The sequence below is a fragment of the Ictidomys tridecemlineatus genome, chromosome 12 (genome assembly GCF_052094955.1).
Source record: "Ictidomys tridecemlineatus isolate mIctTri1 chromosome 12, mIctTri1.hap1, whole genome shotgun sequence".
Lineage (NCBI taxonomy): Eukaryota > Metazoa > Chordata > Mammalia > Rodentia > Sciuridae > Ictidomys > Ictidomys tridecemlineatus.
Window position 1 is genome coordinate 27,981,384 of NC_135488.1, and position 27,794 is coordinate 28,009,177.

General features: G+C 48.5%; 1 long non-coding RNA gene across 1 annotated transcript in view; it reads left to right on the forward strand.

Moving 5' to 3' along the window:
• LOC144369146 (uncharacterized) overlaps nt 1-27,794 on the forward strand; it is a 33,906-nt gene continuing 6,112 nt past the window's right edge. The window contains exon 1 of the long non-coding RNA XR_013428614.1: nt 1-27,794. This exon is cut by the window's right edge and continues 1,136 nt beyond it. This is a non-coding gene — a long non-coding RNA (uncharacterized LOC144369146).

Consider the following 27,794-nt stretch of genomic DNA (forward strand, 5'->3'; position numbering starts at 1 on the left):
TTCTGGTGTAGAAGGACCGTTACGGAGAGCAGAGTTTGGAGACTGCGGTACAGAAGGACTGTTACACAGAGCAGATCTCGGAGACTGGGGAGCAGCAGGACTGTTGCAGAGTACCAAAGTTGGAGACTGGGATGGAGAAGGAATGTTACAGAGAGCAGAGTTTGAAAACTGGAGTTCAGAAGGATCTTACAGAGAGCAGAGTCTGGAGACTGTGGTGCAGAAGGACTGTTGCAGAGAGCAGAAGTTGGAGATTGGGGTCCAGAAGGATCGTTTCAGAGAGCAGATTTTAGAGACTGAGGTGCAGATGGACTGTTACAGAGAGCAGAGTTTGGAGACTGAGGTGCAGAAGGACTGTTACAGAGAGCAGAGGTTAGATACTGGCGTGGAGAAAAATCATTGCAGAGAGAAGAGGTTGGAGACTGGGTTTCTGAAGACCTGTTACAGAGAGCAGAGGTTCGAGACTGGGTTGCAAAATTCCTGTTACAGAGAGCAGAACTTGGAAACTATTCTGCATAAGGACTTTTATAGAGAGCAGAGTTTGGAGACTGGTTGTCAGAAGTGTATTACAGAGAGCAGAGGTAGTAGACTGAGGTGCAGAAGGATCGTTGCAGAGAACAGAGTTTTTAGACTGAGTTGCTTAAGGAGTGTTGCAGAGAGCAGATGTTGGAGACTGGTGTGCAGAAGGACTGTTGCAGAGAGCAGAGGTTGGAGACTGTGGTTCAGAAGAATCTTTGCAGAGAGCAGAGGTTTGAGAGGTGTAGAAGGATCCTTGGAAAGAACAGAGTTTGGAGACTGGGGTGCAGAAGTATGGTTACAGAAAGCAAAGGTTAGAGACTGGGTTGGAGAAGGATTCTACAGAGAGCAGAGGTTGAAGAATCAGGTGCAGAAAGACTGATACAGAGAGTATATGTTGGAGACTGAGGTGCAGAAGTAATGTTGCAGAGTACAGAGATTGGAGACTGAGGTGCAGAAGGACTGTTGCAGAGAGCAGAGGTTGGAGACTGAGTTGCAGAAGGACTCTTACAGAGAGCAGAGCTTGGAAACTGAGGTATGGAAGGACTGATACAGAAAGCAGCGATTGGAGTCTGGGGTGTAGAAAGACCGTTAGAGAGAGCAGAGGTTTGATACTGCAGTAACGGAGGACTGTTACAGAGAGCAGTGGTAGAAGACTGGGGTACAGAAGTACTGTAGTAGAGAGCAGATGTTGGTAACTAGGGTGCAGAAGGACTGTTGCAGAGAGCTGAGTTTTGAGACTGGGGTGCAGAATGACTCTTGCGGAGAGCAGAGGTTGGAGACTGGGGTGCAGAAGGACTGTTACAGAGAGCAAAGGCTGGATGCAGGGTTGCAGAAAGATCTTACAGAGAGCAGAATTTGGAGACTGAGGTACAGAAGGACTGTTGCAGATATCAGAGGTTGGAGACTGGAGTCCAGAAGGATCCTTGCAGAGAGCGGAGTTTGGAGACTTGGGTGCAGAAGGAGTGTGGCAGAGAGCAGATATTGAAGACTGGGGTGCAGAAGGAATGTTGCAGAGAGCAGATTTTAGAGACTGGGGTGCAGAAGGACTGTTACAGAGAGCAGAGGTTGGAGACTGAGGTGCAGAAGGACTGTTACAGAGAGCAGAGTTTTGAGACTTGGGTGTAGAAGGACTGTTACAGAGAGCATAGGTTGGAGACTGGGGTTCAGATGGATCTTACAGAGAGCAGAGTTTGGAGATTGGGGTTCAAAACGACTGTTGCAGACAGCAGGTGTTGGAGATTGGGTTGGAGAAGAATCGTTTAAGAGAGAAGAGGTTGAAGACTGGGGTGCAGAAAGCCTGTTACAGAGAGCAGAGGTAGGAGACTGGGTTGCAGAAGTCCTGTTACAGAGAGCAGAAGTTGGAGACTGTTGTGCAGAAGGACAGGTACAAAGTGCAGAATTTAAAGCCTGAGTTGCAGAAGGATCTTACAGAGAGCAGAGTTGAGAGACTGAAGTGCAGAAAGACTGGTGCAGAGAGCAGATGTTGGTAACTAGTGTGCAGAAGGACTGTTGTAGAGAGCAGAGGTTTTAGACTAGGGTGGAAAAGGACTGTTGCAGAGAGCAGAGGTCTGAGATTGAGGTGCGGAAGTCCTGTTACAGAGAGCAGAGGTTGGAGACTGGGTGCAGAAGGATTGTTATAGAGAGTAGAGGTTGGATAGAGGGGTGCAGAAGCATCTTACAGAGAGCAAAATTTGGAGACTGAGGTGCAGATGGACTGTTGCAGAGATTAGAGGTTGGAGACTGGGGTGCAGAAGGATCGTTGCAGAGAGCACATTATGAAGACAGGGTTACAGAAGGCCTGCTACAGAGAGCAGAGTTGGGAGCCTGGTGTCCAGAAGGCCTGTTACAGAGAGGAGAGGTTGGAGACTGGGGTGCAGAACGACTGTTATAGAGAGCAGAGTTTGGAGACTGGGTTGCTGAAGGATCTTACGGAGAGAAGAGTTTGGAGACTGAAGTGCAGGTGGACTGTTACAGAGACCAGTGGTTGGAGACTGAGGTGCAGAAGGACCATGCAGAGAGGAGAGGTGTCAGACTGAGGTGCAGAAGGACTGTTTCAGAGAGCAGAGGTTGGAGACTGAGGTGTAGAAGTACTGTTAGAAAGAGCAGAGTTTGGAGACTGAGATGCAGAAGGACTGTTACAGAAAGCAGAGGTTGGAAGTTGGGGTGCAGAAGGACCGTTACAAAGACAAGAGTTTGGAGACTGCGGTATAGAAAAACTGTTACAGAGAGCAGAGGTTGGAGACTGGGGTGTAGAAGGAATGTTACAAAGAGCACAGGTTGGAGACTGAGGTGCAGAAAGATAGATACAGAGAGCAGAGTTTTGAGACTGGTGTTCAGAAGGACTGTTATAGAGAACAGTGTTTGGAGACTGGGGTGCAGAATGATCGTGCAGAGAGCAGAGGTGTCAGACTGAGTTGCAGAAGGACTGTTACAAAGAGCAGGGGTTTGAGACTGAGGTGTAGAAGGACTGTTACAGAGATTAGAGTTTGGAAACTGAGGTGCAGAAGGACTGTTACAGAAAGAAGTGGTTGGAAATTGGCATGCAGAAGGATGGTAGCAGAGACCAGAGTTTGGAGACTGCGGTATAGAAAAGCTATAACAGAGAGCAGAAGTTGGAGACTGAGGTGCAGAATAATAGATACAGAGAGCAGAGGTTTGAGACTGGGTATTAGACGGATCCTACAGAGAGCAGAGTTTGGAGAGTGAAGTGCAGAAGGACTGTTACAGAGAGTAGAGGTTGGAGACTGAGGTGCAGAAGGACTATTGCAGAGAACAGAGTTTGGAGACTGAGGTGCAGAAGGATTGTTACAGAGAGCAGAGTTTGGAGACTGGGGTGCAGAAGGAATATTGCAGAGAGCAGAGGATGGAGACTGGGCTGCAGAAAAAAATGTTGCAGGGAGCAGATGTTGGAGACTGAGTTGCAGAAGGACTCTTAGAGAGAGCAGAGGTTGGAGACTGAGGTGCAAAATTTTGTTACATAGAGCAGAGGTTGGACACTGGGGTGCAGAAGGATCGTTGCAATAAGCAGAGCTTAGAGACAGGGGTTCAGAAGGATCTTACAGGGAGCAGAAGTTGGAGACAGAGTTGCAAAAGGACTGTTGAAGAGATCAGAGGTTGGAGACTGGGGTGCAGTAGGATCATTGCAGAGAGCAGAAATTGGAGACTGGGGTGCAGAAGGATCGTTGCAGAGAGCAGAGTTTTGAGACTGGGGTGCAGAAGGCCTGCTACAGAGAACAGATTTTTGAGACTCTCGTGCAGAAGGCCTGTTACAGAGAGGAGAGGTTTGAGACTGGGGTGCAGAAGGACTGTTATAGAGAGCAGAGTTTGGAGACTGAGTTCCTGAAGGATCTTACAGAGAGCAGAGGTTGGAGACTGAGGTGCAGGTGGACTGTTACAGAGAGCAGTGCCTAAAGACTGGGGTGCAGAAGGATCGTGCAGAGAGCAGAGTTGTCAGACTGAGGTGCAGATGAACTGTTACCGTGAGCAGAGGTTGGAGTCTGAGGTGCAGAAGGATAGATACAGAGAGCAGAGTTTTTAGACTGGGTTTTAGAAGCATGCTACAGAGAACAGAGGTTGCAGAGTTAAGTGCAGAAGGACTGTTACAGAGAGTAGAGGTTGGAGACTGAGGTGCAGAAGAACCATTGCAGAGAACATAGTTTGGAGACAGAGGTGCAGAAGGATTGTTATAGAGAGCAGAGTTTGGAGACTGGGGTGAAGAGGGACTGTTGCAGAGATCAGAGGTTAGAGACAGGGGTGCAGAAGGACTGTTGCAGACAGCAGAGGATGGAGACTGGGCTGCAGAAGGAATGTTGCAGAGAGCTGAGGTTGGAGACTGAGGTGCAAAATCCTGTTACATAGAGCAGAGGTTGGACACTGCGGTGCAGAATGATCGTTGAAATAAGCAGAGCTAGGAGACAGGGGTGCAGAAGGATCTTACAGAGTACAGAAGTTGGAGACTGAGTTGCAGAAGGACTGTTGCAGAGATCAGAGGTTGGAGACTGAGGCACAGTAGGATCATTGCAGAGAGCAGAAGTTGGAGACTGGGTGCAGAAGGCCTGTTACAGAGAGCAGAGTTTTGAGACTGGTGTGCAGAAGGCCTGTTACAGAGAGGAGAGGTTGGAGACTGGGGTGCAGAAGGACTGTTATAGAGAGCAGAGGTTGGAGACTGAGTTCTTGAAGAATCTTACAGAGACCAGAGGTTGGAGACTGAGGTGAAGGTGGACTGTTACAGAGAGCAGTGGTTGGAGACTGGGGTGCAGAAGGATCATGCAGAGAGCAGAGGTGTCATACTGAGGTGCAGATGGACTGTTAAGGAGAGCAGAGGTTGGAGACTGAGGTGTATAAGGACTGTTACTGAGAGCAGAGTTTGGAGACTGAGGTGCAGAAGGAATGTTACAGAGAGCAGAGGTTGGAGACTGTGGTACAGAAAGACTGTTACATAGAGCAGATGTTGGAGACTGGGAGCAGAAGGACTGTTGCAGAGGACAGAGGTTGGAGACTGGGGTGTTGCAGGACATTTTCAGAAAGCAGAGGTTAAACAATGGGGTGGAAAAGGAATGTTACAGAGAGCAGAGTTTGAATACTGGAGTGCAGAAGGATCTTACAGAGAGCAGAGTTTGGATACTTTGGCGCAGAAGGACTGTTTAGGAGAGCAGAGGTTGGAGACTGGGGTGGAGAAGGACTTTTGCAGAGAGCAGAGGTTGGAGACTGGGATGCAGAAGGACTGTTGCAGAGAGCAGAGCTTGGAGACTAGAGTGCAGAAGGACTGTTGTGGAGAGCAGAATTTGGAGACTTGGCATGAAGAAGTCTTGTTACATAGAGCAGAGGTTGGAAACTGAGGGGCAGAAGGATTGTTACAGAGAGCAGAGTTTGCAGACTGGGGGGCAGAAGGACTGTTGCAGAGAGAAGAGGTTGGAGACTGGGGTGCTTAAGGACTGTTGCAGAGAGCAGAGGTTGGATACTGAGGTGCAGAAAGACTCTTAGAGAGAGCAGAATTTGGAGACAAGGGTGAAGAAGGACTGATACAGAAAGCAGAGTTTGGAGTCTGTGCTGCAGAGCGACCTTTACAGAGAGCAGAGTTTGAAGACTGCAGTATAGAAGGACTGTTGCATAGAGAAGAGTTTGGAGACTGAGGTGCAGAAGGATAGATACAGAGAACAGAGGTTGGAGACTGGGGTTCAGAAAGACTGATACAGAAAGCAGAGTTTGGAGACTGGTGTGTAGAAGGACTGTTACAGAGAGCAGAGTTTGGAGACTCAGGTGCAGAAGGACTGTTACAGAAAGCAGTGTTTTGAAATTGGGGTGCAGAAGGACTTTTACAGAGAGCAGATGTTCGAGACTGTGGTATAGGACTTTTATCCAGAGCAGATGTTGGAGACTGAGGTGCAGAAGGACTGTTACATAGAACACAGGTTGGAGACTGAGGGGCAGATGGATAGATACAGAGAACAGACGTTGGAGACTGGGGTTCAGACAGACTTATACAGAAAGCAGATGTTCGAGACTGGGGCGCAGAAGGACTGTTGCAGAGAGCAGATTTTGGTAACTCGGGTGCAGAAGGACTGTTGTAGAGAGCAGAGGTTGCAGACTGGGTTGCAGAAGGACTGTTACAGAGAGCAGAGGTTGGAGACTTGGATGCAGAAGGACTGTTACAGAGAGCAGAGGTTGGATACAAGGGTGCAGAAGGATCTTACAGAGAGCAGAATTTGGAGACTGCGGTACAGAAGGACAGTTGCAGAGATCAGAGGTTTGAGACTGAGGTGCAGTATGATCATTGCAGAGAGCAGAGGTTGGAGACTGGGGTGCAGAAGGCCTGCTACAGAGAAAAGAGTTTGGAGACTGGCGTGCAGAAGGCCTGTTACAGAGAGGAGAGGTTGGAGACTGGGGTGCAGAAGGACAGTTATAGAGAGCAGAGTTTGGATACTGAGTTTCTGAAGGATCTTACAGAGAGCAGAGGTTAAAGACTGAGGTGCAGGTGGACTGTTACACAGAGCAGTGTTTAGAGACTGGGGTGCAGAAAGATCATGAAGAGAGCAGAGGTGTCAGACTGAGGTTCAGTAGGACTGTTACAGAGAGCGGAGGTTGGAGACTGAGGTGTAGAAGCACTTTTACAGCGAGCAGAGTTTGGAGACTGAGTTGCAGAAGGACTGTTACAGAAAGCAGAGGTTAGAAATTGGGGTGCAGAAGGAATGTTACAGAGAGCACAGGTTGGAGGCTGAAGTGCAGAAGGATAGATACAGAGAGCAGAGGTTGGAGACTGGGGAGAACAAAGACTGTATCAGAGGACAGAGCTTGGAGACTGGGGTGCCGCAGGACACTTGCAGAAGGCAGAGGTTAAAGACTGGGTTGGAGAAGAAATGTTACAGAGAGCAGAGTTTGGAAACTGGAGTGCAGAAGGATCTTACAGAGAGCAGAATTTGGAGACTGTGGTGCAGAAGGTTTCTTACAGAGAGCAGAGGTTGGAGACTGGAGTCCAGAAGGATCGTTGCAGAGAGCAGAGTTTGGAGACTGGGGTTCAGAAGGACTGTTGCAGAGAGTAGAGGTTGGACATGAGGTGCAAAAGGACTGTTGCAGAGAGCAGAGGTTGGAATCTGATGTCAAGAAAGACTCTTACAGAAAGCAGAGTTTGGAGACGGGAGTTCAGAAGGACTGTTACACAGAGCAGAGGTTGGAGACTGTGGTGCAGAAGGACTGTTGCAGAGATCCGAGGTTAAAGACTGTGGTGCAGTAGGTTCAAAGCAGAGAGCAGAGATTGGAGACTGGGGTGCAGAAGGCCTGCTACAGAGAGCAGAGTTTTGAGACTGAGGTGCAGAAACACTGTTACAGAAACTAGAATTTGGAAATTGGGGTGCAGAAGAAACGTTACAGAGACCAGAGTTTGGAGACTGCGGTATAGAAAAATGTTACAGAGCGCAGAGGTTGGAAACTGGGGTGCAGAAGGACTGTTGCAGAGAGCAGAGGTTGGAGACTGGGGTCTAAAAAGATCGTTGCAGAGAGCAGAGTTTGGAGACTGGGGTGCAGAAGGACTGTTGCAGAGAGCAGAGGCTGGAAACTAGGGTGTAGAAGGACTGTTGCAGAGTGCAGATGTTTGAGACTGGAGTGCAGATGGACTGTTGCAGAGAGCAGAGGTTGGAGACTGAGGTGCAAAAGGAATGTTACAAAGAGCAGAGTTTGGAGACTGGGGTGCAGAAGGACTGTTACAGAGAGCAGAGGTTGGATACTAGGGTTCAGATTGATCTTACAGAGAGCAGAAGTTGAAGACTGGGGTGCAAATGGATTGTTGCAGAGAGCAGAGGTTGGAGACTGGAGTGCAGAAGGTCTGTTACAGAGAGCAGAGTTTGGAGACTGAGGTGCAGAAAGATCGTTGCAGAGAGCAGAGCTTGGATACTGAGGTGCAGTAGACTGTTGCAGAGAGCAGAGTTTGTAGACTGAGGTGCAGAAGGAATGTTACAGAGATTAGAGGTTGCAGATTTTGGATCAAAAGGCCTGTTACAGAGAACAGAGGTTGGAGTCTGGGGTGCAGAAGGACTGTTACAAAGAGCAGAGTTTGGAGACAGGGTTGCAGAAGGATCTTAAAGAGAGCAGAGTTTGGCGACTGAGGTGCAGCAGGACTGTTACAAAGAGCAGATTTTGGAGACTGGGGTGCATAAGTATCATTGCAGATCACAGAGTTTTCAGACTGAGGTGCAGAAGGACTGTTGCAGAGAGCAGGTTTTGGAGACACGGGTGCAGAAGAACTGTTACAGAGAACAGAGGTTGAAGACTGGGGTGCAGAAGGCCTGTTATAGAGAAAAGAGTTTAGAGAAAGGGTGCAGAAGGACTGTTACAGAGGGAAGAGTTTGGAGACTGGGTTACAGAAAGATCTTACACAGAGCAGAGGTTAGAGACTGAGGTGCAGAACGACTGTTACAGAGAGTAGAAGTTGAAGACTGAGGTGCAGAAGGATTGTTACAGAGAGCAGATGTTGGAGACTGGGGTGAAGAAGGACTGTTGCAGATAGCAGATGTGGGAAACTGGGGTGCAGAAGAACTGTCGGAAAGAGCAGAGGTTGGAGACTGAGGTGCAGAAGGAATGTTATGGAGAGCAGAGTTTGGAGACTGTGGTGCAGAAATACTGATACAGAGAGCAGAGGTTGGAGACTGGGGTGCAGAAGGACCGCTAGGGAGAGTAGAGTTTGGAGACTGCAGTACAGAAGGACCGTTACAGAGAGCATACGTTGGAGACTAGGGTACAGAAGGACTGTTCCAGAGAGCAGATTTTGGAGACTGTGGTTTAGAAGGACTGTTGCAGAGAATAGAGGTTAGAGAATGGGGTGTAGAAGGACTATGACAGAGAGCAGAGGTTGGAGACTGACGTTCAGAAGGACTGTTAGAGAGAGCAGAGTTTGGAGACTGGGGTACAGAAGGATCGTTGCAGACAGAAGAGGTTTGAGACTGGGGTGCATTAGGACTGTTACAGAGAGTAGAGTTTGGAGACTGAGGTGCAGAAGAATCGGATTTGAGAGCAGAGTTTGGACACTGAGGTGCAAAAGGACTGTTACTGAGAGCCGAGGTTGCAGACTGGGGTGCAGAAGAACTGTTACGAAGAGCAGAGTTTTAGACAAGGTTGCTCAAGGATCTTACAGAGAGCAGAGGTTGTAGACCAAGGTGCAGCAGGACTGTTACAGAGAGCAGAGGTTGGAGACTAGGGTGAAGAAAGATCATTGCAGAGAACAGAGTTTGCAGACTAAGGTGCAGAAGGATTATCGCAGAGAGCACATGTTGGAGACTGGGGTGCAGAAAGACTGTTGCAGAGAGCAGAGGTTGGAGACTGGGGTGCAGAAGGATCATTTTAGAGAGCAGAGGTTGGAGACTGGGGTGCAGAAGGATAATTGCAGAGATCAGAGTTTGGTAACTGAGGTGAAGAAGGATTGTTACAGAGAACAGAAGTTGGAGCCTGAAGTGCAGAACGACTGTTGCAGAGAGCAGAGTTTGGAGACTGGGGTTTACAAGCAGTGTTGCAGAGAGCAGAGGTTGGAGACTGGGGTGCAGAAAGACTGTTACAGAGAGCAGAGTTTGGAGACAGGATTGCAGAAGGATCTTACAGAGAGCAGAGTTTCGAGACTGAGGTGCAACGGGACTATAACAGAGAGCAGAGTTTGAAGACTGGTGTGCAGAAGGATCGTTGCAGATAACAGAGTTTTCAGACTGAGTTGCAGTAGGACTGTTGCAAAGAGCAGAGGTTGGAGACAGGGGAGCAGAAGGACTGTTGCATAGAGCAGATGTTGGATACTGAGGGTCAGAAAGATCATTGCAGAGAGCAGAGGTTGGAGACTGGGGTGCAGAAGAACTGTTGCAGAGAGCAGATGTTGGAGACTTGTGTGCAGAAGGATCTTTGCAAACAGCAGAAGTTTGAGACTGGTTTGCAGAAGGAGTGTTACAGAGAGTAGCGTTTTGAGACTAAGGTGCAGAAAGATCGATGCAGAGAGCTGAGTTTGGAGACTGAGGTGCAAAAAGACTGTTGCAGAGAGCAGAAGTTGGAGACTGAGGTGCAAAAGGACTGTTACAGTGAGTAGAGGTTGGAGATTTGGGTCCAAAAGGCCTGTAACAGATAGCAGAGGTTGGAGAATGGGGTGCAGAAGGATCGTTGTAGAGAGCAAAATTTTGAGACTGGGGTGCAGAAGGATTGTTATAAAGAACAGAGGTTGGAGACCTGGGTGCAGAAGGCCTGTTACGGACAGCAGAGTTTTGACAAAGTACATTTACAGGGAGTAGTTTTTGGAAACTGAGGTGCAGAAGGACCGTTGCAGAGAGCAGAGGTTGAAGACTGAGGTGCAGAAAAATTGTTACAGAGAGGAGATGTTGTAGACTGGGTTGCAGAGGGACTGTTGCAGATAGCACAGGCTGGACACTGGGGTGTATAAGGACTGTAGCCGAGAGCACAGGTTCACATTGGGGTTCAGAAGGACTGTTGCAGAGAGCAGAGCTTGGAGACTGGGTTACAATAGGACTGTTACAGAGGCAGAGGTTGGAGATTTGGTGCAGAAGGACTGTTAAATAAAGCAGAATTTGTAGACTGAGGTGCAGAAAGACTCTTACAGAGAGCAGATGTTGGAAATTGTGGTGCATATAGAGTCATACAGTAAGCAGAGTTTGGAGACTGGGGTTCGGACGGACTGTTGCAAAGAGCAGAGTTTGTAGACTGAGGTGAAGAAGCACTATTACAGAGAGCAGAGGTTGGAGAATGGGGTGCAAAAGGCCTGTTACAGAGAGCAGAGGTTGGAGACTAGAGTGCAGAAGGACTGTTACAGAGAGCAGAGTTTTGAGACTGTGGTGCAGAAGGATCCTTGCAGAGAACAAAGTTTTCAGACTGAGGTGCAGAAGGTCTGTTGCAGAGAGCAGAGTTTGGAGACTGAGGTGCAAAAGGAGTGTTACAGAGAGCAGAGATTGGAGACTTGGGTGCAGAAGGACCGTTACATAGAGCAGATTTTTGAGAGTGCACTAAACGAGGACTGATACAGAGAGCAGAGTTTGGAGACTGGGGTGCAGAATGACCATTGCAGAGAGCAGATGTTGGAGACTGGGGTGGAGAAGGACTGTTACAGAGAGCAGATATTTGAGACTGAGGTGCAGAAGGATTGTTACAGAGAGCAGGGGTTGGAGACTGAGGTGCAGAAAGACTTTTAATGAGAGCAGAGTTTGGATACTGGGGTGCAGAAGAACTGCTAAAAAGAGCAGAGTTTGGAGACTGTGATGAAAAATGATCTTCCAGAGAGCAGAGTCTGGAGACTAGGGTGCAGAAGGACTGATGCAGAGAGCAGAGGTTGGAGTCTGAGGTGCAGAAGGATCATTGCAGAGAGAAGAGGTTGGTGACTGGGGTGCAGAAAGACTGTTACAGAAAGCAGATTCTGGCAATTGGGGAGCAGAAGGACCGTTAAAAAGAGAAGAGGTTGGAGACTGCGATACAAAAGGACTGTTACAGAGAGCAGAGGTTGGAGAATGGGTAGAAGAAGGATCCTTTCAGAGAGCAGATGTTGGAGACTATGGTGCAGAAGGACTGTTACAGAGAGCAGAGGTTTGAGACTGAGTTGCAGATGGATCGTTACAGAGAGCAGAGGTTGGAGACTGGGGTGCAGAAGGACCGTTAGTGAGAGCAGAGTTTGGAGACTGAGGTGCAGAAGGACATTTACAGAGAGCAGAGTTTGGAGACTGGGGTGCAGAAGGATTCTTACAGAGAGAATAGGATGGAGACTGGGGTGCAGAAGGAGTGATACAGACAGCAGAGTTTAGAGATTGGGATGCAGAAGAACTGTATAGAGAGCCGAGGCTGGAGGCTGGGGTGCAGAAGGATTGTTACAGAGAGCAGAGGTTGGAGACTCGGGTGCAGAAAAACTGTTACAGAGAGCAGAGGTTCTAGACTGTGGTGCAGAAGAACTATTACAGAGAGCAGAGGTTGGAGACTGGGGTGTAGAAGACCTGTTACAGAGAGCAGAATTTGGAGACTGAGGTGCAGAAAAATTGGGACAGAGAGGAGAGGTTGGCGACTGAGTTGCAGAAGGACTGTTACAGAGAGCAGAGGTTGGTAACTGGGGTGCAGAAGGATCATTGCAGAGAGGAGACATTGGAACCTGAGGTGCAGAAGGATCATTGCAGAGATCAGAGTTTGGAGACTGAGGTGCAGAAGGATATTTACAGAGAGCAGAGGTTGGAGACTGGGGTCAGGAACAAAGTTACAGAAAGCACAGTTCGGAGACTGGGGAGCACAAGAAATGTTGCAGAGATCAGAGTTTGGATCTGGGGTGCAGAAGGACTATTGCAGAGAACAAATTTGGAGACAAAGGTGCTGAAGAACTGATACAGAGAGCAGAGGTTGGAGACTGAGGTCCAGAAGGGTTGTTACAGAGATCAGAGTGTGGAGACTGGGGTGCAGAATGAGTGTTACAGAGAGAAGAATTTTGAGATTGGGGTGCAGACGAACTGTTACCAAGAGCAGAAGTTGGAGACTGGGGTGCAGAAAGACTGTTGCAGAGAGCAGAGTTTGGAGAATGAGGTGCAGAAAGACTGTTACAGAGAGCAGAGGTTGAAAACTGTGGTGCAGAAGGACCGTTGCAGTGAGCAGAGCTTGGAGCTTGGGCAGAAGAAGGATTGTTGCAGAGAGCAGATGTTGGAGACTGGGGTGCAGAAGGACTGTTACAGAGAGCAGAGTTTGGATACTGAGGTGCAAAAGGACTTTTACAGAGAGGAGAGGTTGGAGACTGGGGTGTCAAAAGATTCTTACAGAGAGCAGAGGATGGAGACTGTGGTGCAGAAGGAGTGTTGCAGAGAGCTGAGTTTGGAGACTGGGGTGCAGAAAGATCGTTACAGAGAGCAGAAGTTGGAGACTGAGGTGCAGAAGGATCTCTACAGAAAGCAGAGTTTGGAGACCAGGGTGCAGTAGGATAGTTACAGAAAGCATAGGTTGGAGACTTGGGAGCAGAAGGTCCGTTGCAGAGTGATGAGGTTGGAGACTGAGGGACAGAAGGACTGTTACAGAGAGTAGAGTTTGGAGACTGGTTTACAGAAGACCTTTTACAGAGAGCAGATGTTGGAGACTTGGGTGCAGAAGGATTGTTACAGATAGCACAGTTTGGAGACTGGGGTGTAGTAGGACTGATGTAGAGAGCAGAGGTTTCAGATTGAGGCTTAGAAGGATGTTACAGAGAGGAGAGGTTGGAGTCTGTGGTGCAAAAGGACTTTTATAGAAAGCAGAGGTTGGCAATTGGGGTGCAGAAGGACCGTTACAAAGACAAAAGGTTGGAGACTGCGATACAAAAGGACTTTTACAGTGAACAGAGTTTAAAGACTGGGTAGAAAAAGGATTGTTGCAGAGAGCAGATGTTGTAGACTGGGGTGCAGAAGGACTGTTACAGAGAGCAGAGGTTGGAGACTGAGTTGCAGAAGGACAGTTACATAGAGGTCAGGTTGGAGACTGTGGTGCAGAAGAAATGTTGCAGAGAGTAGACTTTGGAGACTTGGGTCCATAAGGACTGATGCAGAGAGCAAAGTTTGGAGACTGTGGTGCAGAAGGACTGATACAGAGAGCAGAGGTTGGATACTGGGGTACAGAAGGATCGTTGCAGAGAGCAGAGGTTGGAAACTATGGTGCAGAAGGATTGTTACACAGAGCAGTGTTTGGTTCTTGGGGTGTAAAAAGACTGCTGCAGAGAACAGAGGTTGGAGACTGAGGTGCAAAAGGACTGATACAGAGAGCAGAGGTTGGAGACTGGGGTGCAGAAGGACCTTTACAGGCAGCAGAGTTTGGAGACTGCAGTAGAGAACCTTTACAAAGAGCTAAGTTTGGAGACCGGGGTGCAGAAGGACTGTTGCAGAGAACAGAGGGTGAAGACTGGGGTGCAGAAAAACCGTTGCAGAGAGAAGAGGTTGGAGACTGAGGTGCAGAAGGATTGTTACAGAGAGCAGAGTTTGGAGACTGGGGTCCAGAAGGACTGTTGTAGAGAGCAGAGTTCGGACACTGAGGTGAAGAAGGATCGTTGCAGGGAGAAGAGGTTAGATACTGGGGTGCACAAGGGCCATTGCAGAGGAATAAGCTTGGAGACTGAAGTACAGAATGACTGTTACAGAGAGCAAAGATTGAAGAACGGTGTGCAGAATGATCTTACAGAGAGCAGACGTTGGAGACTGGGATGTAGGATTGTTGCAGAGAGCAGAGTTTGGAGACTGGGATGTAGAAGGACTTTTGCAGAGAGCAGAGGTTGGAGACTGGGGTGCAGAAGGCCTGTTACAGAGAGCAGTGTTTGGAGACTGGGTTGCATAAAACCTGTTACAGAAAGTAGATGTTGGAGACTGGGGTGCAGAAGGATTGTTACAGATAGCACAGTTTGGAGACTGGGATTTAGAAGGATTGTTGGAGAGAGAAGAAGTTTCAGTTTAAGGCTTAGAAGGACTGTTACAGAGAGCAGAGGTTGAAAATTGGGGTGCAGAAGGAACGTTATAGAGAGAAGAAGTTGGAGATAGCAGAACAGAAGGACTGTTACAGAGAGCAGAGTTTGGAGACTGGGGTGCAGAAGGACCGTTGCAGAGAGCAGATGTGGGAGACTGGGATGCAGAAGGATCGTTCCAGAGAGCAGAGGTAGAAGACTGAGGTTCAGAAGGATCGCTACAGAGAGCAGAGTTTGAGGACCGGGGTTCAGTAGGATAGTTTCAGAGAGCACAGGTTGGAGACTGGGGTGAAGAAGAAATGTTGCAGAGAGCAGAGTTTGGAGACTGGGGTGCAGAAGGACTGTAGCAGAGAGCAGAGGTTGGAGACTGGGGTGTAAAAGGACTGTTGCAGAGAGCATACGTTGGAGACTGAGGTGCAGAAAAACTGTTACAGAGAGCAGAGGTTTTAGACTGGGGTGCAGAATAACTGATACTGAAAGTAGAGGTTGGAGACTGGGGTGCAGAAGGACTGTTACTGAGAGCAGAGTGTGTAGCCTGTGGTGCAGAAGGACAGCTGCAGAAAACAGATGTTGAATACTGAGGTGCACAAGGGCCGTTGCAGACTGATGAGGTTGGAGACTGAGGTGCAGAATGACTGTTACAGAGAGCAAAGTTTGGATAACGGTGTGTAGAAGGATCTTACAGACAGCAGACGTTGGAGACTGGGATGCAGAAGGAGTGTTGCAGAGAGCAGAGGTTGGAGACTGGGGTGTAGAAGGACTTTTGCAGAGAGCAGAGGTTGGAGACTGGGGTGCAGAAGGCCTGTTACAGAGAGCAGAGTTTGGAGACTGGGTTGCAGAAGACCTTTTACAGAGAGCAGATGTTGGAGACTTGGGTGCAGAAGGATTGTTACTGATGGCACAGTTTGGAGACTGCTGTTTAGAAGGATTGTTTCAGAGAGCAGAAGATTCAGACTGAGGCTTAGAAGGACTGTTACAGAGAGCAGAGTTTGGAAATTTGGGTGCAGAAGGACCATTATAGAGAAGAGGTTGGAGAATTCCGTACAGAAGGACTTTTACAGAGAGCAGAGTTTAGAGACCGGGGTGCAGAAGGACCGTTGCAGAGATCAGATGTGGGAGACTGGGGTGCAGAAAAACTATTACAGAGAGCAGACGTTGGAGACAGAGGTGCAGAAGGATTGTTACAGAGAGCAGATTTGGAGACTGGGGTGCAGAAAGACAATTACAGAGAGCAAAGGATAGAGACTGAGATGCAGAAGGACTTTTACGGAGAACAGAGCTTGGAGAATGAGGTGCAGAAAGATCGTTACAGAAGGAAGAGTTTGGAGACTGGGGTGCAGAAGGACTGTTACAGAAAGCAGAGGTTGGCAATTGGGGAGCAGATGGACCGTTACAAAGAGAGGAGGTTGGAGACTGCAATACAAAAGGAGAGCAGAGTTTGAAGACTGGGTAGAAGAAGGATCGTTGCAGAGAGCAGATGTTGGAGACTGGGGTGCAGAAGGCCTATTACACAGAGAATAGTTTGAGGACTGGGGTGCAGAAGGCCTGTTACAGAGAGCAGAGTTTGGAGACTGGGGTGCAGAAGACTCTTACAGAGAGCAGCGTTTGGAGAATGGGTTGCAGAAGAACCTTACAGAGAGCAGAGGTTGGAGACTGAGGTGCAGAAGGACTTTTACAGAGAGTAGAGCATGGAGACTGGGGTGCGGAAGGAGTGTTACAGAGAGCAGAGTTTGGAGATTGGGGTGCAGAAGAACTGTTACTAGAGCAGAGGTTGGAGACAGGGGTGCAGAAGGACTGTTTCAGAGAGCAGTTTGAAAACTGAGGTGCAGAAGGACTGTTATAGAGAGAAGATTTTGGAAACTGGGATGTAGAAGGACCGTTGCAGAGAGTAGAGGTTGGAGCCTGGGGAGAAGAAGGATCATTGCAGAGAGCAGATGTAGGAGACTGGGGTGCAGAAGGACTATTAAAGAGAGCAGAGTTTGGAGACTGAGGTGCAGAAAGATCATTTCTGAGTTCAGAGGTTTGAGACTGGAGTGCAGAAGGATCGCTACAGAGAGCAGAGGTTGGAGACCAGGGTGCAGTAGGATAGTTACAGAGAGCACAGGTTAAAGCCTGGGGTGCAGAAAAAATGTTGAAGGGAGCAGAGGTTGGAGACTGGGGTGCACAAGGACTGTAGCAGAGATCAGAGTTTGGAGACTAGGGTGTAGAAGGACTGTTGCAGAGAGCAGACTTTGGAGACTGGGATGCAGAAGGATCGTTGCAGAGAGCAGATGTTGGAGAATGGTGTGTAGAAGGACTTTTGCACAGAGCAGAGGTTTGAGACTGGGGTGCAGAAGGACTGTTTCGGAGAGCAGAGTTTGGAGACTTAGGTGCAGAAGGACTGTTACAGAGAGCAGAGGTTTCAGAGTGGGGTGCAGAATAACTGATACGGAAAGTAGAATTTGGAGACTGGGGTGCAGAAGGATTGTTACAGAGAGCAGATCTTGCAGCCTGGCGTGCAGAAGGACTGCTGCAGAGAACAGAGGATGGATACTGAGATGCAGAAGGGCCGTTGCAGAGAGATGAGGTTGGAGACTGAGGTGCAGAATGACTGTTACAGAGAGCAAAGTTTGGAGAATGGGGTGCAAAAAGATCTTAAAGAGAGCAGACGTTGGAGACTGGGATGCAGAAAAATCGTTGCAGAGAGCAGAGGTTGGAGACTGGGATGTAGAAGGACTTTTGCAGAGAGCAGAGGTTGGAGACTGGGGTGCAGAAGGCCTTTTACAGAGAGCAGACTTTGGAAACTGAGTTGCAGAAGACCTGTTACAGAGAGCAGATGTTTGAGACTGGGGAGCAAAAGGATTGTTACAGATAGCACAGTTTGAAGACTGGGGTTTAGAAAGATTGTGGCAGAGAGCAGGGATTTCAGACTGTGTCTTAGAAGGACTGTTACAGAGAGCAGAGTTTGGAGATTGAGGTGCAGAAGGACTGTTTGAGAAAACAGAGGTTGGCATTTGGGGTGCAGAAGTACCGTTATAGAGAGAAGAGGTTGGAGACTGCGGTACAGAAGAACTGTTACAGTGAGCAGAGTTTGGAGACTGGGGTGCAGAAGGACTGTTACAGAGAGCAGAGGTTGGAGACTGAGGTGCAGAACGATCATTGCAGAGAGAATAGTTTGGAGACTGGGGTGCCGAAGGACTGTTACAGAAAGCAGAGGTTGGCAATTGGGGAGCAGATGGACCATTACAAAGAGAAGAGGTTGGAGAATGCGATACAAAAGAACTTTTACAGAGAGCAGAGTTTGGAGAATGGATTGAAGAAGGATCGTTGCAAAGAGCAGATGTTGGAGATTGGGGTGCAGAAGGACTGTCACAGAGAGCACAGGTTGAAGACTGGGGTGCAGAAGAAATGTTGCAGAGAGCAGAGTTTGGAGACCTGGGTGCAGACGGACTGATACAGAGAAAAGAGGTTGGAGACTGGGGTGCAGAAAGACCGTTACAGATTGCAGAGGTTGGATACTGAGGTGCAGAAGGACTTTTACAGAGAGAAAAGGTTGGAGACAGGGGTGTTAAAGGATTCTTACAGAGAGCAGAGGATGGAGACTGGGGTGCAGGAGTGTTACAGAGAGCAGAGTTTGGAGATTGGGGTTTAGACGAACTTTTAAAGAAAGCAGAGATTGGAGACTGTGGTGCAGAAGGCCTGTTACAGAGAGCAGAGTTTGGATATGAGGTGCAGAAGGACTGTTACAGAGAGCAGAGCATGGAGACTTGGGTGCAGAAGGACTGTTGCAGAGAGCAGAGTTTGGAGACTGGGATGCAGAAGGACTGTTGTAGAGAGCAGAGTTTGGAGACTGGGATGCAGAAGGGATCGTTGCAGAGAGCAGAGGTTGGAGACTGAGGGGCATAAGGATCTCTACAGGGAGCAGAGTTTGGAGACCGGGGTTCAGTAGAATAGTTACAGAGAGCACAGGTTGGAGACTGCGGTGCAGAAGAAATGTTGCAGAGAGATGAGGTTGGAGACTGGGGTGCAGAAGGACTTTTGCAGAGAGCAGAGGTTAAAGAATGGGGTGGAGAAGGCCTGATACAGAGAGCACAGTTTGGAGACTCTGTTGCAGAAAACCTGTTACAAAGAGCAGGTGTTGGAGACTGGGGTGCAGAAAAATTGTTACAGATAGCACAGTTTGGATACTGTTGTTTAGAAGGATTGTTGCAGAGAGCAGAAGTTTCAGACTGAGGCTTAGAAGGACTGTTACGAGAGGAGAGGTTGGAAATTGGGGTGCAGAAGGAGCGTTATAGAAAGAAGAGGTTGGAGACTGGGGTGCAGAAAAAGCATTGCAGAGAGCAGATGTGGGAGTCTGGGTGCAGTAGGACTGTTACAGAGAGCAGACGTTGGAGACAGAGGTGCAGAAGGATTGTTACAGAGAGCAGAGATTGGAGACTGAGGTGCCAAAGGACAATTACAGAGAGCAAAGGATGGAGACTGAGGTGCAGAAGGACTTTTACAGAGAGCAGAGGTTGGAGACTGAGGTATAGAAAGATCGGTGAAGAGAGAAGAGTTTGGAGACTGGGGTGCAGAAGGACTGTTACAGAAAACAGAGGTTTGCAAATGGGGATCAGATGGACCGTTACAAAGAGAAGAGGTTGGAGACTGTGATACAAAAGGACTTTTAATGAGAGCAGAGTTTGGAGACTGGATAGAAGAAGGATCATCAGAGAGCAGATGCTGGAGACTGAGGTGCAGAAAAACTGGTACAGAGAGCACAGGTAGGAGACTGGGGTGCAGAAGAAATGTTGCAGACAGCAGATTTTGAAGACTTGGGTGCATAAAGACTTTGGCAGAGAGCAAAGTTTGGAGACTGTGGTGCAGAAGGACTGATACAGAGATCAGAGTTTGAAGACTTGGGTGCAGAAGATTCGTTTCAGAGAGCAGAGGTTGGAAACTAGGGTGCAGAAGGATCGTTACACAGAGCAGATTTTGGTTACTGGGGTGTAAAAGGACTGCTGCAGAGAGCAGAGGTTGGAGACTGAGGTGTAGAAAGATCGGTGCAGAGAGAAGAGTTTGGAGACTGGGGTGCAGAAGAACTGTTACAGAAAACAGAGGTTTACAATTGGGGATCAGATGGACCGTTACAAAGAGAAGAGGTTGGAGACTGCGATACAAAAGGACTTTTAATGAGAGCAGAGTTTGGAGACTGGATAGAAGAAGGATCATCAGAGAGCAGATGCTGGAGACTGGGTTGCAGAAGGACTGGTACAGAGAGCACAGGTAGGAGACTGGGGTGCAGAAGAAATGTTGCAGACAGCAGAGTTTGAAGACTTGGGTGCATAAGGACTTTGGCAGAGAGCAAAGTTTGGAGACTGTGGTGCAGAAGGACTGATACAGAGATCAGAGTTTGAAGACTGGGGTGCAGAAGATTCGTTTCAGAGAGCAGAGGTTGGAAACTAGGGTGCAGAAGGATCGTTACACAGAGCAGATTTTGGTTACTAGGGTGTAAAAGGACTGCTGCAGAGAGCAGAGGTTGGAGACTGAGGTGCAAAATGACTGATACAGAGAGCAGATGTTGGAGACTGGGGTGCAGAAGTACTGTAGCAGAGAGCAAAGGTTGGACACTGGGGTGCAGAAGGACTGTTGCAGAGAGAAGAGGTTGGAGACTGGGGTGCAGAAGGACTGTTGCAGAGAACAGAGTTTGGAGACTGAGGTTCAGAAGAACCGTTGCAGAGAGCAGAAGTTGGAGACTGAGTTGCAGAAGGATTGTTACAGAGACTAGAGGTTGGAGACTGGGGTGCAGAAGGACTGTTGCAGAGAGCAGACATTTGAGACTGGGTGCAGAACACCTGTTACAGAGAGCAGAGTTTAGAGACTGGGGTTCAGAATGACTGTTAAAGATAGCACAATTTCGAGACTGGGTTGCAGAAGGATCTTACAGAGAGCATTTTGTAGACTGAGGTTCAGAAGGACTGTTACATACAGCAGAGTTTGGAAACTAGGTTGCAGAAGGATTTTTGCAGAGAGCCGAGTTTTCAGACTGAGGTGCAGAAAGACTGTTTCAGAGAGCTGATGTTGGATCTTGTTGTGCATAGCGACTGAAACAGAGAGCAGAGTTTGTAGACTGGGGTGCAGAAGGATTGTTTCAGAGAGCACAGGTTGGAGACTGCTGTTCAGAAGGACTCTTGCAGAGAGAAGTGTTTGGAGACTGAGGTGCAGAAGGATCGTTGCAGTGAGAAAAGGTTGGAGACTGGGGTTAAGAAAGCCTGTTACAGAGAGCAGAGGTTGGAGACTGGGTTGCAGAAGGCCTGTTACAGAGAGCAGAGTTTGGGGACTGGGTTGCAGAAGACTGTTACAGAGAGCAGCGTTTGGAGAATTGGTTGCAGAAGGATCTTACAGAAAGCAGAGGTTGGAGACTGAGGTGCAGAAGGACTTTTACAGAGAGTAGAGGGTGGAGACTGGGGTGCAGAAAGAGTGTTACATAGAGAAGAGTTTGGAGATTGAGGTGCAGAAGAACTGTTACTGAGAGCAGAGGTTGGAAACAGGGGTGCAGAAGGACTGTTTCAGAGAGCAGAGTTTGAAGACTGAGGTGAAGAAAGACTGTTACAGAGAGCAGATTTTGGAAAATCGGATGTATAAGGACCCTTGCAGAGAGCAGAGTTTGGATCCTGGGGAGAAGAAGGGTTTTTGCAGAGAGTAGATGTTGGATACTGGGGTGCAGAAGGACTATTAAAGAGAACAGAGTTTGGAGACTGAGGTGCAGAAAGATCATTTCTGAGTGCAGAGGTTTGAGACTGGGGTGCATAAGGACTGTTAGAGATTGCAGAACTTGAAGACTGAGGTGCAGAAGGACTTTTACAGAGAGGAGATGTTCGAGACTGGGGTGCAAAAGGATTCTTACAGAGAGCAAAGGATGGAGACTGGGGTGCAGAAGGATCGTTGCAGAGAGCAGAGTTTGGAGATTGGGGTGCAGCAGGACAGTTACAGAGAGCACAGGTTGGAGACTTGGGTGCAGAAGGACTGTTTCAGAGAGCAGACGTTGGAGACTGAGGTGCAGAAGGATTGTAACAGAGAGCAGAGGTTCGAGACTGGGGTGCAGAAGAACTGTTACAGAGAGCAAAGTTTGGAGACTGGGGTGCAGAAAGCCTGTTACAGAGAGCAGAGTTTGGAGACTGAGGTGCAGACGGACTGTTAAAGAGAGCAGAGGTTGGAGACTGAGGTGCAGAAGAATTGGTACAGAGAGGAAAGGTTGGAGACTGAAGTGTGTAAGGACTGTTACAGAGAGCAGAGTTTAGAAACTGGGGTGCAGATGGATCGTTGCAGAGAGCAGAGGTTGGAAACTGAGGTGCAGAATGATCGTTGCAGAGAGCAGAGTTTGGAGACTGAGGTGCAGAAGGATCGTTACAGAGAGCAGAGTTTGGAGACTGGGGTCAGAAAGACAGTTACAGAGAGCACAGTTTGTAGACTGGGGTTAAGAAGAAGTGTTGTAGTGAGCAGAGATTGGAGACTGCGGTACAGAAGTACTGTTACAAAGAGAAGAGGGTGTAGACTGAGGTTCAGAAGGAATGTCACCTAGAGAAGAGTTTGGAAACTGGGGTGCAGAAGGATGTTACAGAGAGCAGAGGCTTGACACTGGGGTCAGAAGGACTGTTGCAGAAAACAGATGTTGGAGACTGGGGTGCAGAAGGATCGTTGCAGAGAGCAGAGGTTGGAGACTGAGGTGCAGAAGGATCGTTACAGAGAGCAGAGGTTGGAGACTGGGGTCAGAAAGACAGTTACAGAGAGCACAGTTTTTAGACTGGGGTGCAGAAGAAATGTTGCAGTGAGCAGAGATTGGAGACTGCGGTACAGAAGTACTATTACAAAGAGAAGAGGGTGTAGACTGAGGTGCAGAAGGAATGTCACCTAGAGAAGAGTTTGGAAACTGGGGTGCAGAAGGATGTTACAGAGAGCAGAGGCTTGACACTGGGGTCAGAAGGACTGTTGCAGAAAACAGATGTTGGAGACTGGGGTGCAGAAGGATCATTGCAGAGAGCAGAGGTTGGAGACTGAGGTGCAGAAGGATCGTTACAGAGAGCATAGGTTGGAGACTGGGGTCAGAAAGACAGTTACAGAGAGCACAGTTTTTAGACTGGGGTGCAGAAGAAATGTTGCAGTGAGCAGAGATTGGAGACTGCGGTACAGAAGTACTGTTACAAAGAGAAGAGGGTGTAGACTGAGGTGCAGAAGGAATGTCATCTAGAGCAGAGTTTGGAAACTGGGGTGCAGAAGGATGTTACAGAGAGCAGAGGCTGGACACTGGGGTCAGAAGGACTTTTGCAGAAAACAGATGTTTGAGACTGGGGTGCAGAAGGATCGTTGCAGAGAGCAGAGGTTGGAGACTGAGGTGCAGAAGGATCGCTACAAGAGCAGACTTTGGAGACCGGGGTGCAGTAAAATAGTTACAGAGAGCACAGTTTAAAGACTGGGGTGCAGAAGAGATGTTGCAGAGTGCAGAGATGGGAGACTGGGGTGCAGAAGGACTGTAGCAGAGAGCAGAGGTTTGAAACTGGTGTGTAGAAGGACTGTTGCAGAGAGAAGACATTGGAGACTGGAATGCAGAAGGATCGTTGCAGAGAGCAGATGTTGGAGACTGGTGTGTAGAAAAATTTTTGCAGAGAGCAGATGTTGGAGACTGGCGTGCAGAAGGACTATTACAGAGAGCAGAGGTTTTAGACTGGGGTGCAGAATAACTGATACGGAAAGTAGAGTTTGGAGACTGGGGTGCAGAAGGACTGTTACAGATAGCAGAGTTTGTAGCCTGGGGTGCAGAAGGACTGCTGCAGAGAACAGAGGTTGGATACTGGGGTGCAGAAGTGCCATTGAAGAGGGATGAGGTTGGAGACTGAGGTGCAGAATGACTATTAGAGAGAGCAAAGTTTGGAAAACGGGGTGCAGAAGGATCTTACAGAGAGCAGAGTTTGGAGACTTGGGTGCAGAAGGACTGTTGCAGAGAGCAGAGGTTGGAGACTGAGGTGCAGAAGAATCGTTGCAGAGAGCAGAGGTTAAAGACTGGGGTGCAGAAGGCCTGTTACAGAGAGGAGATATTTGAGACTGGGGTGCAGAAGGATTGTTTCAGATAGCACAGTTTGGAGACTGGGGTTTAGAAGGATTGTTGCAGAGAGCAGATTTTTCAGACTGAGTCTTAGAAGGACTGTTACAGAGAACAGAGGTTGGAGTCTCAGGTGCAGAAGGACTGTTTCAGAAAGCAGAGGTTGGCAATTGGGCTGGGAAGTACCGTTATAGAGAGAAGAGTTTGGAGACTGCGGTACATAAGGACTGTTACAGAGAGCAGATGTTGGAGACAGAGGTGCAGAAGGACCATTACAGAGAGCAAAGGATGGAGACTGAGGTGCAGAAGGACTTTTACAGAGAGCAGAGGTTGGTGACTTAGGTGCAGAAGGATCGTTTCAGAGAGAAGAGTTTGGAGACTGGGGTGCAGAAGGACTGTTACAGAAAGCAGAGGTTTGCAATTTGGGAGCAGATGGACCGTTACAAAGAGAAGAGGTTTAGAGACTGCGATACAAAAGGTCTTTTACAGAGAGCAGAGTTTGGAGACTGGGTAGAGGAAGGATCGTTGCAGAGAGCAGATGTTGGAGACTGGTGTATAGAAAAATTTTTGCAGAGAGCAGAGGTTGAAGACTGGGGTGCAGAAGGACTGTTACAGAGAGCAGAGGTTTTAGACTGGGGTGCAGAATAACTGATACGGAAAGTAAAGTTTGAAGACTGGGGTGCAGAAGGACTGTTACAGAGAGCAGAGTTTGTAGGCTGGGTTGCAGAAGGACTGCTGCAGAGAACAGAGGTTGGATACTGGGGTGAAGAAGGGCTGTTGCAGAGGGATGAGGTTGGAGACTGAGGTGCAGAATGACTGTTACAGGGAGAAAAGTTTGGAAAACGGGGTGCAGAAGGATCTTACAGAGAGCAGAGTTTGGAGACTAGGGTGCAGTAGAACTGTTGCAGGGAGATGAGGTTGGAGACTGGGGTGCAGAAGGCCTGTTACAGAGAGCAGACTTTGGAGACTGAGTTGCAGAAGACCTGTTATGAAGAGCAGATGTTGGAGACTGGGGTGCATAAGGATTGTTACAGATTGCAGAGTTTGGAGACTGGGGTTTAGAAGGATTGTTGCTGACAGCAGAGATTTCAGACTGAGGCTTTGAAGATCTGTTACAGAGAGCAGAGGTTTGAGTCTGAGGTGCAGAAGAACTGTTTCAGAAAGCAGAAGTTGGCAATTAGGGTGCAGAAAGGCCGTTATAGAGTAGAGGTTGAAGACTGCAGTACAGAAGGACTGTTACAGAGAGCAGAGTTTGGAGACTGGGGTGCAGAAAGACTGTTAGTGAGAGCAGACGTTGGACACAGAGGTGCAGACGGATTGTTACAGAGAGCAGAGATTGAATATTGGGGTGCAGAAATAGCATTACAGAGAGCAAAGAATGTAGACTGAGGTGCAGAAGACTTTTACAGAGAGCAGAGTTAGGATACTGAGGTGAAGAAAGATCGTTTCAGAGAGAAGAGTTTGGAGACTGGGTTTCAGAAGGACTGTTACAGAAAGCAGAGGTTGGCAATTGGGGAGCAGATGGACCCTTACAAAGAGAAGAGGGTCGAGACTGTGAAACAAAAGAACTTTTACAGAGAGCAAAGTTTAGAGACAGGGTAGAAGAAGGATCATTCCAGAGAGCAGATGTTGGAATCTGGGGTGCAGAAGGACTGTTACAGAGAGCACAGGTTGGAGACTGGGGTGCAGAAGAAATATTGCAGAGAGCAGAGTTTGGAGACCTGGGTGCAGAAGGACTGATACAGAGAGAAGAGGTTGGAGACTGTGGTGCAGAAGGATCTTACAGAGAGTAGAGGTTGGAGACTGCGGTGCAGAAGGACTGTTGCAGAGAGCAGAGGTTAGAGACGGGGGTGCAGAAGGACTGTTACAGATAGCACAGTTTCGAGACTGGGTTGAAGAAGGGTAATACAGAGAGCATTTTGGAGATAGAGGTGCAGAAGAAGTGTTACAGGAGCAGAGGTTTAAGACTGAGTTGCTGAAGGATTGTTGCAGAGAGCAGCGTTTTCAGACTGAGGTGCAGAAGTACTGTTGCAGAGAGCAGATGTTGGATCCTGGGTTGCAGAAGGATCATTGCAGAGAGCAGAGGTTTGAGACTTGGGTGCAGAAGGCCTATTAAAGAGAGCAGAGTTATAAGACTGGGGTACAGAAGGCCTGTTACAGAGAGCATAGTTTGGAGATTTGGGTGCAGAAGGACTATTACAGAGAGCAGAGTTTGGAGAATTGGTTGCAGAAGGATCTTACAGAGAGCAAAGTTTGGAGACTGAGGTGCAGAGGACTTTTATTGATAGTAGAATTTGGAGACTGAGGAGCAGAAGGAACGTTGTAGAGAGCAGAGGTTGGAGACTGATGTCCAGAGGAATTGTTACAGAGATCACTGGGTAGAGACTGGAGTGCAGAAGGAGTGTTACAGAGAGCAGAGTTTGGAGATTGGGGTGCAGGAGAACTGTTACCGAGAGCAGAGGCTGGAGACTGGGGTGCAGAGGACTGTTGCACAGTGCAGAGTTTGGAGTCTGAGGTGCAGAAGAACTGTTACAGAGAGCAGACTTTGGAGACAGGGGTGCAGAAAGACTAATACAGAAAGTAGAGGTTGGAGACTGGGGTGTAGAAGGACCGTTACAGAGAGCAGAGTTTTGAGACTGCTGTAGAGAAGGACTATTACAGGGAGCAGAGTTGGAGACTGGGGTTCTAAAGGATCATTGCAGAGAGCAGATGTTGTAGACTAGTGTGCAGAAGTATCTTACAGAGAGCATAGGTTGAAGACTGAGCTGCATAAGTACTATTACAGAGACCAGTGGCTGAAGACTGGGGTTCAGAATGATCATTGCAGAGAGCAGAGGTTGGAGACTGAGGTGCGGAATGATCGTTGAGGAGAGCAGAGGTTGGAGACTATGGTAAAGAATGATACTTACAGAGAGCAGATGTTGGAGACTGGGGTGCAGAAGGACAGTTACAGAGAGCACAGGTTGGAGACTGGGGTGCAGAAGAAATGTTGCAGAGAGTAGAGGTTGGAGACTAGGTTGCAGAAGGACTGTTACAGAGAGCAGAGGTTGTAGACTGAGGTGCAGAAGGACTGTTACAGAGAGCAGAGGTTAGAGACTGTGGTACAGAAGAACTGATACAGAAAGCAGACTTTGGAGACTGTGGTGCAGAAGGACTGTTGCAGAGAACAGAGTTTGGAGACTGGGTTGCAGAAGAATATTACGTAGAGCAGAGTTTAGAGACTGCAGTGCAGAAGGATTGTTACAGAGAGCAGAGGGTGGTGACTGGGGTGCAGAAGAATCTTACAGAGAGCAGAGGTTAGAGACTGGGGTGCAGAATAACTGTTGCAGAGAGTAGAGGTTGAAAACTGAGGTGCAGAAAGATCGTCGCAGAGAGAAGAGGTTGGAGACTGGAGTGCAGAAGGCCTGTTACAGAGAGCAGAGTTTGGAAACTGGAGTGCAGAAGGCGTTTTACAGAGAGCAGATGTTGGAGACTGGGGTGCAGAAGGATCGTTGCAGAGAGCAGAGGTTTCAGACTGAGGTGCCGATGGACTGTTACACAGAGCACAAGTTGGAGTCTGAGGTGCAGAAGCACTATTATAGAAAAAAGAGTTTGGCAATTGGGGTGCAGAAGGACCGTTACAGAGAGAAGAGATTGAAGACTGCGGTACAGAAGGACTGTTACAGAGAGCAGAGTTTGGAGACTGGGGTTCAGAAGGACCCTGGCAGAGAGCAGAGGTTGGAGCCTGGGGAGAAGAAGGATCAATGCAGAGAGCAGATGTTGGAGACTGGGATGCAGAAGGACTGTTACAGAGAGCAGAGGTTGAAGATTGAGGTGTAGAAGGATCATTACAGAGAGCAGAGATTGGAGACGAGCGTGCAGAAGGATCTTACAGAGTGCAGAGGTTGTATACTGGGGTGCAGAAGAAATGTTGCAGAGAGCATAGATTTGAGACTGGGGTGCAGAAGGACTGTTACAGAGAGCAGAGGTTAGATTCTGGTTGCAGAACGACTGATACACAAAGCAGAGTTTGGAGAATGGGGTGCGGAAGGACCGTTACAGAGAGCAGAGTTTGGAGACTGGGGTGCAGAAGAACCGTTGCAGAGAGCAGAGTTTTGAGACTGAGGTGCAGAATGTTTTTTACAGAGAGCAGAGGTTGGATACTGGGGTGCAGAAGGACTGTTACAGAGAGCAGAGTTTGGAGACTGGGGTGCAGAAGGATGTTACAGAGAGCAGAGTTTGGAGACTGAAGTGCAGAAGGACTGTTGCAGAGAGCAGATGTTTGAGGCTGAGGTGCAGAATGATCGTTTCAGAGAGAAGAGGTTAGAG